This window comes from Piliocolobus tephrosceles, chromosome 14, assembly GCF_002776525.5.
Source record: "Piliocolobus tephrosceles isolate RC106 chromosome 14, ASM277652v3, whole genome shotgun sequence".
Lineage (NCBI taxonomy): Eukaryota > Metazoa > Chordata > Mammalia > Primates > Cercopithecidae > Piliocolobus > Piliocolobus tephrosceles.
The window spans coordinates 82,397,329-82,415,503 of NC_045447.1; the positions used below are offsets into that span (position 1 = coordinate 82,397,329).

The following is an 18,175-nucleotide window of genomic DNA, read 5'->3' on the forward strand; positions in this document are numbered from 1 at the left end:
AGCAGACAATGATGCTGGAGATACGGGGTTTGTATTTCTCTCTGGCTGCTCACTTGGGATTGATGAAGGTTGGCTAGAATCAGGGAGTTGAAGAGAGGTTGACAAATGGTTTTCACTCTTTTCTGACAAGGCTGTTCCCATGGAGTGATGGAGAATAATGAGCTATGGGAGCTCTCATACTCCTTCCCCAGCCAATTTTTTTAGGGAGTGAGAGAAACATGGCCTGTCCAATACTTGTGTGTCAGGATATTTTTGAAGCTACAGTTGTTGATCTGCATGGGAAAATTTATGTCTTATTTCTTGGCCCACTTTACCACAAGGACTCCTCAGTGTCTTACTTCAATGGGTGTTCTATGACAAACACACTTTATTAACTCTAAGAGTGAAATTTATTTTAGCAGATAATTAGCATAGGTCAATTATGCTTAAAATAGAGTCACATTTAACCTACTAGCTGTTATAAAGGACAGATGACAAATTAAAATCCACATAGAAGCATCAAGTCTTAAATAATCTGAAAGTACTACTTCTAAGAGGGGTGGGCATGGGTGAAGGGAATGGTGGACATATTTCAGAATTTCAAACAGCCAATTTTAACCAATCTTTTCCTCATTTTGTTCTCCTTCTTGGGGTCTTACGCTAAAGTGAAATGAATAGCCATAAGGCTGGCTTCAGGAGAAAGACGGTCTAAAATAACTGGATAATTGTAAAGAAAATTGGTCTTGAATGATTGAAAATTGATAAGAATGTGCTTGTCTCCTGATTTGGCACGTTGAGTTAGACTCAGGAGTACTGAACTTGTATTCCAAATGCTTTGATCTTTTTTGATATCCTATTGGATAGTCAAAAATAGGCTAGAAAAATAGAAAACTAGAATTTATTTTCTTTGAACTGATAAATCTGACCAGTGGGCTGCATTCTTTGTATCTGAAAAATCTTGGTTTTGATTGAAAAAGTTAATTTTACAAAGCAATTTTTTTAAATTAAATTTCATTATTTTTTTGAGACAGGGTCTCGTTTTGTTGCCCAGGCTGGAGTGCAGTGGCACAGTCTTGGCTCACTGTAGCCTTGACCTCCCCAGGTTCAGGTGATCTTCCCACCTCAGCCTCCTGAGTAGCTGGGGCTATAGGTGCACGCTACCACGCACAGCTGATTTTTGTGTTTTTACCAGTGATAGGGTTTCTCTGTGTTGCCCAGTCTAGTCTCAAACTCCTGATCTCAAGAGATCTGCCTGCCTTGTCCTCCTAAAGTGTCATGAACCACTGTGCCCAGCCTACAAAGCAATGTTCTATGAAAAACTATAGTTACTCTTTGATTATGTAATTGCTGGAGGAGAAGAAAAACATGGAATTTCTAAAATGATGAACTATATTACTTACATTTTAATATCTTATAAAGTTTGAAATAGACATTTCAAACATAAACATGTATAAAAATTTTTATAAATTAAAATATACAATTAAAAACATTATAAAATTTTATTATAAAATTGTAGAATCAAAAAACATAAACAATTTTTAAAAAAATTTATTTTGGGATTTCCCAAGGAGTGATGGAGAATAATGAGCCTTGGGAGAGCTATGGCAGCTCTCATACTCCTTCCTGGGCCAACTTTTTTAGAAAGTGGGAGGAATATACCCTGTTCAATGTTTATTGTGGCTTAGGATATTTTTGAAGCTATAGTTGTTGATTTGCTTCAAACTTTAAAAAATTTATTATAAAATTATGGGATGTAAAAAAATTATAAAACTGTATAAAACTGAAATTTTCAAACTTTCAGAACAGCAGAGAGATGAGATTAATGGCACTCATAGACAAACATAGAACATAGATTATAAACATTTTGCTATATTTGTGTCATGATTATTTTTTGCTTGTCTTTGAAAATATGAAAGAAAATGACATTTTGCCCCTAAATCTTTAGTACAGATTTCTAAAAACTAAGAAGATTTTCCTGTATAGTTACAATATCATCTTTTCAAACAAAATAAAAAATCGTTTTTTTATGTCATTTGTTACCCAGTCCACATTCAGATTTCCTCAGTTATTATGAATTGTCCTTTTAGTTTTTGAGACAAAGTCTTGCTCTTTCACACTGCCTGAAGTGCAGTGACACAATCATAGCTCATTGCAGCCTCAGACTCCTGGGCTCAAGCGATCCTCCTGCCTCAGCCTCCTGACTAGCTAAGACTATAGGTGCACACCACCACGCCCGGCTAATTGATTGTTTTTGTAGAGATGGAGGTCTCACTACGTTGCCCAAGCTGGTCTCGAACTTCCGGCCTCAAGTGATCCTTCTAGCTTGGTCTCCCTGAAATATCTTTTGTGGCTGGTTTGTTCAAATTCGTTTCTTCTAATCAAGGGACACACATTGCATTTGATTATTTAGCTCAATACTTTTTTAACCAAGAAAGTACCCTCACTCTTTGTTTATATATTTATTTAATGAAATTGACTTGTTGAAAAACTAGTCAGTTGTCCTGTAGAATATTTCCCCTTCTGGAATTTTCTGGTTGCTTTTTATGGTGTCATTTAACTTTTCACTCTGTTTTCTGTTTTTCTGGTTAACTGGAAGTTAGTTCTAAAGGCTTTTAGGCCTGCTATAACAAAATACCAAAAACTGGATGACTTATAAACAACAGAAATTTATTTCTCACAGTTCTAGAGACTAGCAAGTTCAAGATCAAGGCATCTGCAGTTTTGGTATCTGGATAGGACCAACTTTCTGGTTCATAGATTAGCCTTCCTGCTGGGCCCTCACATAGTGGGAGAGACTAACTAGCTCTCTGGGACCTCTTTTATAAGGGCACTAATTCCAATCATGAGGGCTCTGTCCTTATGACCTAATGACCCCCTAAAGGCCCCACCTTCTAATAGCAGCACCTTTGGGGTTAGGATTTCAACATATTAATTTTGGGAAGACATACATATTCAACCCATTGCAAGGTTTAGTTAGATTCAGGTTCAACTTCTTTTTTTAAAGAATACTTCATAGGCAATAATGTGTATTCATATCCCATCATTAGTGATGCTGAGATGATCACAAGGTTAGGGTGGTCACTGCCTATCTCCTCCATTATTTTCCCCCTTGGGTCAAGTCAGTAGTCTGTGACGTGAACTTTGTACTATGTATATTCAGTTACATTCAGTATCAATATCTACTTGATTGTTTTAGCATTTATTAATGATCCTTGCTTGAGATGAGTATTTCATTAGGCGTTTCAAAATGGTGAATTTCTAATTCTCTGTCTACATGTTTGAGCTGGCATTTTTCTATAAGCAGATCATTTTCTTCACAACTGGGTTATTTGGCTACCCTGAAACATAGTTCCTTCTGGAAAGGCAGAACATATGTTTATTTCTGTCTTTTCAAAATTACTGGTGTTTGGAGTGAAGATTTGGTGAGTTAACCACCTTCACAGGTGACAAATGAATTTTGTTTTGTCTCACTTTTGCTTTTTAAAATATCACTGTGGATGCTTGGATTTTTATATTTAATTTGAACGGATTAGGGAATAAATGAGAAGATAGTTTTTATCTGTTTCTATAGTTTTTGTGTGGCCATGTGAACTTACATTTAAAAATTTCCAGAAATATTTTAATTCCCCTTTAAAAATATAAACTATGTCATACTATAGAGCAAAAGAAAAACCGATCATGTAAAGAGTAAATAGTATAGTTTAAATGAATTGTGGTTAAGCTTAGTTGGTAACTAATTAGTTTTTTATTTTCTTTCTATTTTTATCTGCTTCAGAGCCTCTTCAGCGGTTTAGATCTTCTGTGTATCAAATTACTCTAATCTCTTAAAAAGTTTAAGAGCTAAAATACAACACAATGACTACAGGAATGCCTTTGTCCTTTTCTGGGTGGGTACACCTAAGGCAACTTCTTTTCCTCTTCTTCTCTTCTTTCTTATTCTTAAATCACCTTCAATATTGGACAGATGACAGCACTGTGCCTGCCTCAAGATGTTTCTGACATTTTCTTTTCTTTCTTTTTTCTTTTTGAGATGGAGTCTTGCTCTGTCACCCAGGCTGGAGTGCAGTGGCACGATCTTGGCTCACTGCAACCTCCACCTCCCGGGTTCCAGCGATTCTCTCACCTCAGCCTCCTGAGTAGCTGGGGTTACAGGCGTGCGCCATCACACCTAGCTAATTTTTTGTATTTTTCCTAGAGACGGGGTTTCACCATGTTGGCCAGGCTGGTCTTGAACTCCTGACCTCAAGGGATCTGCCTGCCTTGGCCTCCCAAAATTCTGGGATTACAGTTGTGAGCCACTGCGCCCAGTTGTTTTTGACCTTTTCTACAAGTCTTCTTTCTCTGGAGATGACATTTTGTAATACCACAGTTCAATAGATGTTTCTCTGATGATGAAACTGTTCTATAATCTGCATTGTCCCGGCCACTAGCCATATGTGACTACTGAACACTTGAAATGTGGCTAGAGCAACCGAAGAACTGAATTTTGCATTTTACTTAATTAAAATAGAAATGCAAATAACCATAAGCGGTTAGTAGCTACCATACTAGACAGCAACGATCAAGAATTTAGCATTTAAAATCGATTCTGTTTTGTTTTCAAAAATGGAGTCTGACTGTTACAACCCAAAAGAACAATAGGTTAAATTAACATAAATCACCAAACACTACATACACATTTGGGAAATCCAAACCAGATTTTTTTTCTTGTGATAACCACACGGTCTTTTGACTTTAGCCTTGGAGGTAATGGAGTATGGCAGAAAAAACCCTGTATCAGCAGCTGGAAGACTCACCTTCTTTTCCTAGCTCTGCCATATATTGACCAAAAGAGTCAAAGTCCATTCAGATGGTTGAAGGGCCTTGGAATTTTGTTTTTGGTTTACACATACAAGTTGGAGGGCCAGATGCATTAGCCTCTTGAAATACCCAGAAACCACTTATTTCCTTATCTAAAAATCAGGTATGACAGCATCATTTAATTATCCTGGGAATCAGATGAAGCACTGCATATGAAAGCATTTTGTAACATCGATAGCACTGGGAAATGTAAAGAACTTTTACTGAAATATAAAGGCATATGGTCAACTGAATATACCTCAGATAATTATGATTTGACTGTATGTATTGAATATAACCTGTAGTGAGCCCCTTGGTAAACAACTTACAGTTTTGTTGCAAGTTTTAGCCAAGAGAAAATTTGTTGACTAGTCATGCCCTATATTGGCCACATGATGAGCAGCAATGTATTAACATGCAGTGCACCTTGCAGAATTCAAGAATGTCTCAGTGTCTTGTGAATAGGAAGTTGAAATACAGTGGTATGCAGAAGGCTGGCTCAGTCGGAGCCTTGGATTGTCCTCCGGATAGATGTTTGTGCAGGTTGTATTTGATTCCAGTTGCCCATGAAGAGCTGGTTGCTCTAAAGAATGAGAATATACTTGGTTTGGCGTTTACTAGAACTATCTGGGAAACAAATCTTGGCATGGCCCCCAAACCAAGCAACAAAGATTTGGAAGTGGAGCAAAGTGGGATGTGGTGGTGGCTCGGGGAGGGAGAGAAGGAGGAAGGGTAGAAGAAAGGAGGGAGGAGAACCTGTACTTCAATACCTAGGGCTTCTTTCCTGGAATGGATCTGAGAGTCTGGGATTGGGTGGCTAATATCTCATCTCTAGAAGGGAGAAAGAACTGGATGGTGATTGCTTTGTATTTTCTACTGGACTTCACTACAGAATAGGTGAGTGGAATGGGCTACTATAGTCCAGACATTAGGGAGGACAGGTTTGTGATACATTAGAAAACTTGAATGAGCCCTTCCATGATTCTCTCTTCCCTCTTTCTGCTTCCCTTTCTGAATCCCCATCCCCAAGTTGTGGAATTAGCAAATCTATTATGTGAACAACAGCAAACTTACCAGAGCTCTTGGCTCCATCTATCTCCCTGTTTGTGTCAGTTCATTCTGGATGCTTTTAGTCTGTGGTCTTCATTCACTCTTTTTATGGGGAAGTAGAAGGAGTGGGAGAGGTTGTGAGAACAGCTGGGTCCTCCCAGTTGCTGGAGTGGTTATTTTAAGCTTTGTTTAATGTGTCCAGAGACCCAGATGGCATTTTTAACTAAGCTGCTTTATTAAATCTTGTGATAAAGCACAGCGATGTTTATTGAAAAGGCAGACACACATCAGCAACATTATGCGTGAAACTTGCTCTAAGAATTTTCTATAAAACATCTGTTCTCTTTGAGCCTTTTGTGAACTCTGGAAGTTTGCTAGTTTCTATACAGACTTGAGGACAAGAAGTTGGAACTCACTTTTGGAGAAGTCCAAGCATAGGTACTGGAGTCATTAATCCTAACTCTCTCAGTTTTAAGGCCTCGGATACCCTTCTGTTAGACAACAGTAACATGAACAAGCACTGTAATAGCATTTAAACAAGATTATTTGGAAATAATGGACAAGAAAAATTAGTATAAATTGTTCAGGGATTTTAAAATTAAAGATAAAAAGCTAGGGCTTCAATGGCCTGTGTCAGCCTATAGCCTTAAGAGTTAATTCACAAATACTCAAGGTTTGGCCAATACGCCTCCACTACTTCTACTTACCACAGTCAAAGGGACATTTTTAGATTCTTTCATCTGATTTGACTCTCTTAGTTACAAATAAGAGGATATCTAGAATATATATGTGACTCATTAAAATGAAAATCCACCTTCTCTGAGTCTTCAAATATCTTTCATATCTTACATTTTTAGTGACATCAACTTTTGGAGTCATGTCTGTAGTTGTATGAAAAGAAAAGTTTCAGGAACATTCAACCTCAAAAGTTCTTTTTCTTAGTCTGAAGTCATGGAAGCATTTGACTTTTACTTTCTCTTTTTAAGTTTGGACTAGTAGGTATTTTGTATAAATATATTTAATTGTTGCCTTTGTATTGTTTTTCTCTAGTAAACATCCTGGGTTTTAGCTACCAATATCCAGTTTTACATTTAGGGATTTCTAATGGAAAGAGAAAGGAATCTGAAATCAGAGGACAAGAATTTATTCTACTTGACAAAACACATACAAAATACTGGAAGGAGAGCTTTACAACAAATATTTAATATCTATGACATGTAAAAAGGTTTTCCAAATCAAGAAAATTCAAACAATTCAATACAAATATCATCAATAATAACACATGAACAGGTGGCCAACCTTATTAATAACCAGAGAAATATAAATTCAAACAATCCACCAATTTGTAGAAAAGGATGAAATTACCCAGAGTAGGTGTAGGTGTTGGAAAATTGTCATGTTTGTATACTGTTCATAGAAGTTAAATTGATACAACTTTTTGGCCAGGCAATTGGGAAGTATATATCTAAATTAATAGAGTAGTTGTTTTAATAACCCAGGAATCTTTTAATCTAAGAATCTATATTGTAGATTTTTCTAGAACAAATGTACAAACTTCTATGTACAAGGGTACTCACTGCAGCATTTTGCTAAGGAAAAACTCAGAAAAAAAATCTATATGTTCAACAGAGAACAGGTACATAATTTATGACACAACCACACAATATACACCACTAAAATAAAGGATGTAAATTTATATGTAGTATGAAAAAGATGTGAATGATAGCTTGTTAGTGAAAAACAGCAATGACAGGAATATTGTGTGTAATGTAATCCTGCTTTTCTCTATATTATGTAGGCATAGAAAATAGGATTAGAAAAACATACTCCAGTCAACAGTGGGTATCGCTTGGGTGGAGGGAGTGTAGGATGGGGAAGGAGAGTCCCTTTTCCTGTCTATTCCATATACATCTCTGGATTTAAAAGATCATATATGCATTTGCATTACCTTCAAAATTAAAACAATAATAAAGACAAAGGGAGCAGCTTTGGATTTGAATCATGATACTATTGTTTGCAACTTACATGACCGTGGGGAAGTCACCTCCTGGGGTTTATTTCCTCATCTATAAAAATAGGAAAAGTAATAATACTTGTCTAAATATCTTCTAGGGTTGTTGGGAGGACTGAATGTGATGATGGGTTACAGCATTATGAATTATTTTATTTATTCATATAATACAATTATTATAAAAATATTTTGCTCTGATTAAAATAAAAGAAGGATGAGTTCGTGTGTGTGTTTTAGTCCCAGTAGCTTTACTAACCAGAAGGCGCCTGCTGATGTGGTGATCACAGTTGCTTTGGTGCAGCTTCCTCTTGACTTTTGGCATTTCTCCATGCTGCTAGCTAAGGCTGAGCTGGTGACTGCTGAACGTGTGATCTCCTCCCCGTCCCAGCACACATTTTTGTGCGTACTCACACTCATGCGCACTCTACCACAGTACATGAGGTGGCAGCAGCTGCTTCAGCGTAGACTTTCACATAACATAAAGGACTTTTTTGGTGTGGTCTGTGCATTATTTCCTGTTAAGCATGAGCTGCGTCAGTGCCATGCTTTTCCCTCTGAAACCTTTCTGAGGCTCAGGCTGTGTTAAGAGCAAACCGTCTCCCCTCCATGCCCAACCCATGGCCCCCTACTGAAGCCAGATCTTAATCTGCTCATTTCATGAGGATTTTCAAACCGAATGGACTGGGCCATGTGAGAGATTACTGAAAGGAACAGACCAAGCAGAGGCTAAGAGACTCCACGCTAAACTGCTGAGTCGTCTGAAAATGCACAGCTGCAGGAGCTCACGGTGCTTTAAAGTACTTTGGCAGGATGTTTGTCAGGGAGCCTGTTCCTCCAGCCCTGCTGAATGTTTGGTTAGGAGGCATAATCTTTTTTTGGACAGGATCTCCCAAATGTAAAGTGATAGATGCTAATGTGGAATATAATACAGAAGATCCAGCTTGGCTGTCATAAATAACAGTAAATTGTTTAATCTTGCTGAGTTGTAAATCTATGATTGCCAGAGGTCTTGAGTTCACTGGAACATAGTATGGGGGCAGGGGCACTTAACAAATAGGCAGTTATTATTTTCCAACCAGACAGAAACTGGTCTGATGGAATTCATCTAAAGATGCATACAAATGTATTTTAATTAATTGTGACAATAACTCAGAGAAAACACATGGCCCTAAAGAGGCTGAGGGTTTTTTTTTTTTTTTTTTTTTTGTTCTACCTATAAAGGTATATGTATATTCACCTATATTCTACCTTATATATAAATAAGAGAATGAGTTTCTGTTTTGGGGATATGTATTTATGTGTATCTATATAGGTAGATAGACACATACATAATTTCTGTCTGCCTATTAAGGTGTGGTGCCAGATGGAAAGTATTTTTAAGCATTTAGATAGTTTATTCTATAGCATATGTGTGCACATAGCCTCCCCATAAAGCTTTGTCTCTTTTCTGGATATATTTAACAAGAGGCTAGAACAGAGTCCAAAATGTCAGAAATGTTTGAACATTCCACAGAAATGAAGGAGGTGTTTCCAAATGACCTATGTTTCTATGGCAATAAATAGAACTTGTGCTGAGCTGGATGGATCAGGAGTAAGGAATTTAAGTGGTGTAAGTATGACTATTCCAGGCAGAAATCTACCTTTTAAGAACAGCTTTGTGCAGTGAACTCAACAACATTGATCAGGTAGCAGGCCAGTTCGGCAGTGCCAGTTAGAGACACAGATGGGGACAATCAAAGAAGATGCAGGTCAGGACAAGGATGCAGACATGTACCTGTCACTACCATGGACTTCAGCAGCTTCCTAGTGAGCAGGTTTATGATTAAAGAATAAAGACATCATTTATATGTAAGCATATTACAAATAATTTGCTGTTTAGTTATTGGCAAACTACATCCAGATTTTAGTTTTTAGGTTTTTTTTTTTTTTTTTTTTTGAAACAGGTTCTTGTTCTGTCATCCAGGCTGGAGTGCAGTGGTTATCCTAGCTCACTGCAGCCTTAAATTCCTGGGCTCAATGGATCTTCCCACCTCAGCCTCCCAAGAAGCTGGGACTAGAGGTGCACGCCACCATGGCTGGCTAATTTTTCTTATTTTTTGTAGAGATGAGGTCTTGCCATGTTGCCCAGGCTGCTCTTGAGCTCCTGGCTTCAAGCCATCCTCCTATCTTGGTCTCCCAAAGTGTTGGGACTATAGGTGTGACTCACCATGCCTGGCCTACATCCAGTTTAATTTATACCACAGTGTGGGTTTAGTCCTCAAACATGTTTTTGTTTTACCTGTAACAATTTGAGGTAAAAGAACATTTTTATATTGGTCAGTAATGGTACATTTAAATAATGGAAGACTATATCCATTAAAATCATGTTGTAGAAGAATATTCAGTGACATGGAAAGATTGACTCAAGGGCAAGCGAAACGTGTCAAGAGTCTGTTAGGTACTAGACACTGTAAACTGGGTCTTGGCTGTGTTACTTCCTTGCATCCTCCATCACGTGATCTTTTAGATAACAAAACCGAGATACATACGGATTTGAGATCTTGCTCAGAGTCACTCAGGCAGTAGGTGGCAAAGTAAATTCTTACGTTCTTTCCCATTGAACACCAAAATCTCAGCTTACTTCAGGGCACTCAACTCTGCTTTCTTGACTCAGACCCAGGTAGATCCAATGGACACTTGTAGTTCTTATCCTGGGATCCAGGTGGGATGGTCACCTCATAAAATGGCAACAAGTGGGGCCCTTTCTTGTTCTAGTGAGTCAGACTCTATACCTTAAAGATTTCAGAGCACTTCCTATGTACTGAAATTGCCTAATTACCAGGAAGGACATACTTCCAATTTTCACCACCTCCATTTTGCATCCAAGGAAGATTAGATTTCTTGATCTTCTCAATGAAATCTTGAGAAATGGGTGAGCCGATTGAAGAACAGAACTTGGGCTGCACTTCTAGATGCCTGTGACTTTTCTGTATTTGTTCAGATATTAGGAATTGATTGTGAAATCCATGTTGTTTTGATGCTAATTAACTCTCATCTCTCTCTCCAGCATGTGTGTAAAGACTTCCATAGGTACAGGAAGTTGAGGATGAGCTCTCTTACTTTCATCTGGTCTCCATGTAACAAATCATATAACTGCACAATTATCCAAATGCAAATGAAGAAGTCCCTTGATGTTCGGATAACCACATTCATGCCTTGAGTTTGTTATTTCTTGAAATTGCCCCTATCTGTCTCCTGTTTACCATGGACAACACTACTTAAGGGCTGGCACTCTGCAACCCATGGCAGCTTGGCTTTGGGGTTTCTTCCAGTGTTTTGTTTCTGTTTTTAACCGAGAAGACAGGGAACAGGCATCTTTCTGTGTATGGCTTGCCACAGGACTTATAGATGGACATGGTGGAGGCTGTGTGGTCCTGGAGAACACTTCCTCTGTGAAGCATCAAGGAAGTTTCTGTTCATTGTGTCTTCACTCTCTCCAATTCACTTGGGGAGTGATAGGGATTATAACACAGTGAGCAGAGGTACTGGAGAATGTCATGCTTAATTTTCTTTTCTTTATTTTTTCTTAAATGACATTTAAAGCTAAAAGAGAATCACAAAGAGGTAAGTCTGATTTAAGAGAGTTCACACATGAAAGCAATCCTGCTTTCATGAGTGTTATGTCACAGGAAAAACTCACTGAGAGTCAAAATTATGCACCTACTCTGAGATTTTAGGTTGAGTGTTTAAATATTGCCTCGCTGCTCTCTAGGACTTTAATTTCAGCCAATTAGAAACTGAACTCATACTGAAACTAATTTAGGAAAGAAGTTGTTGATGTTCTGAAGAAAAACAGCTGTCAGAAATAAGATCATTAAAAAACCATAGTTGTATATGGCACAAAATGTAAAGGAATAGAATAACATTTTATCTTTCTTGGGACACTGGTCTAAGGCATGTGAAAGGGCATATTGATTCCCTTGGCACCTGCTATGCCCATTTTCAGGTGAAAAAGCCCAATGACAAAATTTAGGTGAGGTTTAAGGCTTGATGGGAGGCATTGGTGCCATTAGAAGGACAGACATAAAGAGTTCTTAAGCAATGGTATCATGGGAAATAATTGCACATTCCTTTCTACTATGTCTTCATTTCCTCAAGCATTTTAGAAGTCATGGCTGGGTAGGAACAAATTCATCCTGAGTCTGTGTGTTTGGGAATGCATATGCCTCACAGATGTGTCTTCAGGGTCTGTGTGATAATGTCCATATATGTGATAGATGTGGATCCTGGGATGTGTATCTGTGTGCCTCCTATGTGCGTGTGTGTGAGTGACAGTGGACTAGGGTCCACTTTGCCCCCTTTTCCATGTGGAGTTGAAGGAAATGCCCCTTAGTGGCAGTAACATCTACCTGGGTGTGTGTACCTTCTGGAGGACTGGGTGAAGTTGCCCTTCTTCCAGCCAAAGCCAGACCCTATGGTGTGGGACATTCAGTGGGGAGCAGCAGAAGGCCATGGGTTGGTCCTCCCTGGGCTGTGGTCTGAATTTCACTGGGGAATGAAAGTCAGATATTGCTTGCTTCAATGCTGTAAACAAAACTAAGGCAAATTATGTAAGTAAACCATTTTTTCCTTGAAAGGTAGTGGTCTGCTGTATTGACAGGATAGTATTTCTAGAACTTTTTCAGAGAGTCAAATGGTAGTTCAAGGGATAATCTGCTATCTAAAGATGAATTTTAAATGTTGGAGGGAGTTGTGGGATTTGGAGAAGACAATAGAATAATTTGTGTCATAGTTAATTTAACAAAGAATTTTTGTTTGTAGAATCTGATCTTCGGTGGATTTTAACAATCCTCTTCTTTCTTGGCTTTTCAGGTAAAGACATAGAGCCTCAGAGAAGTTAAATGATCCTATGTCAGGGGTAGAGTCAAGACTCATACCTATGCCTTTTAACTTCAAGTTGAGTGCTTTTTCTTTATACAAAAGGGCTTCCAAAAGTTATCTTTCTTTTTATCAATGATTAGATCTTGAAAGCCATACCTTTTCTGATGACATTTATCCTGGGATAATTGGCAGAGAGAGGTGAACAGAAGAGAAGACATAGACACACAGAGAAGAAAATGACATGAAAACAGAGGCAGAGATTGGAGTAATGTGAACACAAGCTCAGAAATATGTGGAGCCATCAGAAACTGGAAGAGGCAAGGAAGGATCCTCCCCTAGAGCCTTTTGATGAGGCAGGCCCCTGCTGACACCTTGATTTTGAACTTCTGGCCTCCAGAAATATAAGGGAATAAATTTTAATTGCCTTTAGCCACTAAGTTTATGGCAATTCGTTATAGTAGCCTTGTGAAGCTAATACAAACTTTGTATTAGGTTGCAAATTTTGCATTCATTTCCTAGAACTTCCATAACAAATTACCACATATTTGGTAGTTTAAAACCACAGAAATTTATTCTCTCACAGTTCTGGAGGCCAGAAGTCAAAATTAAGCTATCGGCATAGCCACACTCTGTAGATGCTCTAGGGGGAATCTGTTCCTTGCTTCTTCCAGCTTCTGGCGGCAGAATACATTCCTTGGCTTCCTGGGTTTGTGGCTGCATCACTCCAATCTTTGCATCGGTCTTCATATCTCCTCTTCTTTGTGTCTATTCTACTAAGTACAAAGTGCTGCACCTTCTGTGATGGAAGTGGCCCAAATGAACCAATCTGCTACGAGGTAGCTGGCTGATCACTTGGGGAATGGTACCATAAGAAGACTCAGTGTTGGTCCCTGCTGCTGGTAGAGTAGGCATTCTGCAGTGGCCATAGCCAGGTCAGCCTTGGTGAGTGAAAGTCCGCGTTGTTGAGCCCGTGCATAGCCTTCATGCCTGCCATGACGGCCATGGTATTAGACCATTCTTGCATTGCTATAAAGAAATACCTGAGGCTGAGTAATTTATAAAGAAAAGAAGTTTAGTTAGTTCATGGTTCTGAAGGCTGTACAAGCCTGGTGCCAGCATCTGCCTGACTTCTGGTGAGGCCTAAGGAGCTTTTATTCAAGGTGGATGACAAAGTAGGAGCAGGCATATCACACAGCAGGAGTGGGAGCAAGAGAACAAAAGAGAAGGTCCACATACTTTTAAACAAGCAGATCTCATGTGAACTCAGAGTGAGAATACACTTATCACCAAGGGCATGGTGATAAACCATTCATGAGGGATTTGCCCCCATGATCCAAACACCACCCACTGGGCCCTACCTCCAACACTGGGGATTACATTTCAATATGAGATTTGGAGGAGACAAACATCTAAACCATATCAGCCACTTTGCTCATGAGCCCATTGGACAATGACAGGAATGGCTGGGGGAAAGACACTCATTGACATCCACAGAACTGGTCATCCTATTATTAAAATCCTCCTCTGCCTAGGTCACCATTTGGTGAGTGTCCATATGGGATACAAATATCTTCACAATTTTCCATGTCTTACCTTAGAAGCCCCATCACCCACTCTCTCACATCTCCTCCAGTACTTAGCCCTCAGATGATAGGACAACATCCAGCAATACCTCTTCTCTCTGGTATTGATGGGTTAATGAGCAGATCTCATATAGGTAAAATTTCCGTATATCTGGAATTTAATCTTCTGTTAATTCTCCAATTATAACTAAAATATTTCAGGTTGAAACTTTATTCAAGTGTAATTACTCACTTTAACCTTCTTAAACAATGCATATTGCCTTTTCAAAAATAACTGAAATTTAATAAGATAAAAATTTATAATCTCTCCTACTTAACAAGCTTTACATGTTTAGTTCTGCATTTTTCTAAGTCCTTGCCCCAAAGTGGACATAATTTTATACTGTAATAGCATAAAATAATTTTGCATTTGACATTTTTGATTTAGCATTAAACTATTGCTTGTGTTTCTTTCGCTACTGCTTAAGAAAATGTGGGTGGTTGTAATAAATAAACCTGAAACGTAGGCAATTTTTATTGCCTTAAAAACAATAGAATGTTATTTCTCACTCACACAATAGTCCAATGAGGATGTCCCTGGTGGGCAAAGACTCTTGTCTACCAAATGGGATTGGGACCCAGGTTCCTTCCTTCTTGTGACTCTGGCATTGCCTAGAGCCACATGATTACCTGTACTGAATCTGTAGGAAGAGAAATAAGCAGTGTAGAGATGATATATCTGTTTTCTAATATCCTCAGCCTAGAAGAAACACACATTACTTCTGTTCTCATTCTCATACTAGTTTATCACCCATTGTCCAAATGCACCATGTGGCCACACCTAGATGCAAGGGTGGGTTAGAAAATGTAGCCCTTGGCTGGGCAGCTGTTCCTCAGCATTGACTCTGCGCTATGGAAGCGCATCCTAAGTTTTTGTGGACTGCTATCCCAGTCTGTCACCACTATACAATCTTCATAATTTTCCCTTTAAATGGCTGAGAGAAAATTTTGAACCAAAGTTACAATGTTTTTCAGATTCTTGTTTCTCCAGACTTATTACTTGAGGGCAGTGGCTAAATTATATTCAGTTCTATATCAAAAGGTTCTTCCATATTACCTGTTTCCTGGTAGACACTCAATAAAATGAGTTGAATGACTACATAAATTTTAGCAAGACCATATGGAAAATAATTTATCATGACTTTGGATAATAATGTGGGTGTAATTATTGTCCTTTCTCTTTCCTGACTTGATTAATAGCACCACTATCCATTAAGTTATTAAAGGTAGAAAGCTGAGATTATTCTTGACTCCTTTTCTCACTGCTCCTATGTTAGTTATTTATTGCAGTGTAAGAAATTACCATGAAACTTAGTGGCTCAGTTGGGGCTTGATGGAGTCTGGAGGATCCACTGCAAGATGGCTCAGTTACTTGGCTGGCAAGGTGGTGCTGGCTGTTAGCCTCCCATCTGATCTTCCTCCTTCCACTCCTGCCTCTTCAAGGTATTTTTCCCAGAGCAAACATTAATCATTCATTTTTTCCCATTAATTCAACAGATATTTATTGTATACTTACCATATGCCAGGTTTGTTCTAGGTTCTTGGGATATAGCAGTGGAAAAAAAAAAAAGTCCTTGGGTCTTATATACAGTGGGGAAATAAACATATAATGTAGAAAATTAGATGGTAATATGTGTGAGCATATATATTTATTATCTCTCATCATTTCTATGAGACAGGAGATGGGTATTCTGGCTTGGAGATCACATGAAGTGACAGTTACATGTTGGTATGGGTTTGGTGGTATGAAGGCTTGGCGGGGGCTGGGAGGATCCACTGTGAGATGGCTCAGTCCCTTGGCTGCAAGGGGGTGCTGGCTGTTGTTGGCCGGCCTTGCTTCATCTTCACAGGGCTTCTTGAGCGTCTTCATGACATGGCGGCTGGCCTTTCCCAAAAAGAGCAGTCCAAGAGAGCAGGGCAGAAGTGTCCATGGCATTTATGGCCTCACCACGGAAGTCACACACAATTACTTCTGCAATATATACTGATTACCCAGATCTGCACCATTCAGTGTGGGAGGGGACCACACAAAGGCACAAATGCCAAAAGGCAAGGACCACTGGGGCCATTTTGGAGGCTGTTTACCACAGCCCCTCTCTTTCATATTTCAGTCCACCTCATATTCTGTTCATCCTCCTTCCAAAAATATATCTCAAACCAAATGACTAATTTTCATTTCTGTGGGCTCTAGCCTAGTCCAAGACTCTGTCAACACTCGACTTGAAGAGTCTCCCATCTGATCTTCCTCTTTCTGCTCTTGCCCGCCTTCAAGGCATTTCTCCCAGTGAAGCCATTCATCATTCATTCATTATTCTCCATTCATTAATTCAACAAATATTTATTGTACACTTACCACATGCCAGATTTGTTTTATGTTCTTGGGATATAGCAGTGAAAAAAAAAGTCCTTGGGCCTTACATACAGTGAGAAAATAAATAATATGGAAAATATTAGATGACAATATGTGTGATCCAGAAAATTTATAGCAGGGTGAAGGAACTAGGAAACAATAGAAAAGTTAGGGACTTCTGGCTATAGTATTACATAGGGCTGTCAAGGGTGTTGTCTCTGATTAGCTTACATTGAAACAGAAACCCAAAGGATGTGAGAGGGCAGATATGTTAATATCTGGGCAAGTATTCTTAGCAGAGGAAAAAGAAAATGCAAGGGCCCCGAGGCGGGATCATGTTTGGTGTGTTTGAGGAATAGCTCTTCTGTTCCATTGTGGCTGGAACAGGAGAGTGAGGGCGGGAGGGCAGTGGAAAATGGTAAGTGATGGAGGTCAGATTATGTAGGGCCTTGTAGACTATAATGAAGACTTTGGCTTTGTTTTGAGTTGGTGGGGGACAAGGAAAGCTATTGGAATGTTTTAGTGACTTGATGTGACTTACTTTTTAATAGGACCATTTGGACTGCTCAGCCCATGATGTTTAAAAATGCAGTCAGGTCACTTCTGTTTAAAACCTTTCAATGAATTCCAGTTGTACTTAGAATAAAATCTAAGCTCCCTTAGCTATTATTATTATGTTATTATTAAAATTGACATCCTTTATTCTCTATTACAGCAGTCTAATTTCTTTCTAATATGTGCCCCACTAGTAACTATTATTATTATTGCCTATTTGTTTATAATCTGTCTCCTCTACTTGAAAATATGTAGCCTGGGGATCTTGTGGATTTCCATACTAAATCATCCCAAGGCCGCTTTGCTTTTGAGCTTTTTTTTTTTGGAGGGGGGGGATGTGTGTGTGTGTGTGTGTGTGTGTGTGTTAATCTCTTCTGTATCTTTTTTTCCCCTGATCTCGCTGATTGTTACATTTGGTCGGTGACTGACCTCTAGCAATGATGGTGCCAGGGCAACTTTGCTGTTGGACTGTATGTTAAAGTTTGTTTTGGCTTGTGGGTTATATCAGTACTTATCAAATGAATTATCTGGAAAGAGAGGAGAGGATCTTATTAAAATACAGGTTCTTATTCAGTAGGCCTCGGGTGGGCCTTGAGGTTTGGCATTCTCTCTCTCTCTTTCTTTCTCTCTCTTTCTCCTCTTTTTCTTTCTTTTTCTCTTTCTCTTTTTCTTTCTCCTTCCTTCCTTCCTTCCTCTTTCTTTTCCTTCCTTCCTTCCTCTCTCTTTTCCTTCCTTCCTTCCTCTCTCTCTCTCCTCCCTCCCTCCCTCCCTCCTTCCCTCCCTCCCTCCCTCCTTCCCTCCTTCCCTCCCTCCCTCCTTCCCTCCTTCTTTCTTCTCGCTCTGTAGCCCAGGCTGGAGTGCAGCAGTGCCATCTTGGCTCACTGCAACCTCTGCCTCCCAGGTTCAAGC

The 18,175-nt window shown here is 39.0% G+C and overlaps 1 protein-coding gene across 1 annotated transcript in view; it reads left to right on the plus strand.

The window, feature by feature from the left end:
• PGM5 (phosphoglucomutase 5) overlaps positions 1–18,175 on the plus strand; it is a 186,644-nt gene that overhangs the window by 2,058 nt on the left and 166,411 nt on the right. The gene's annotated exons all lie outside the window — the stretch shown is intronic.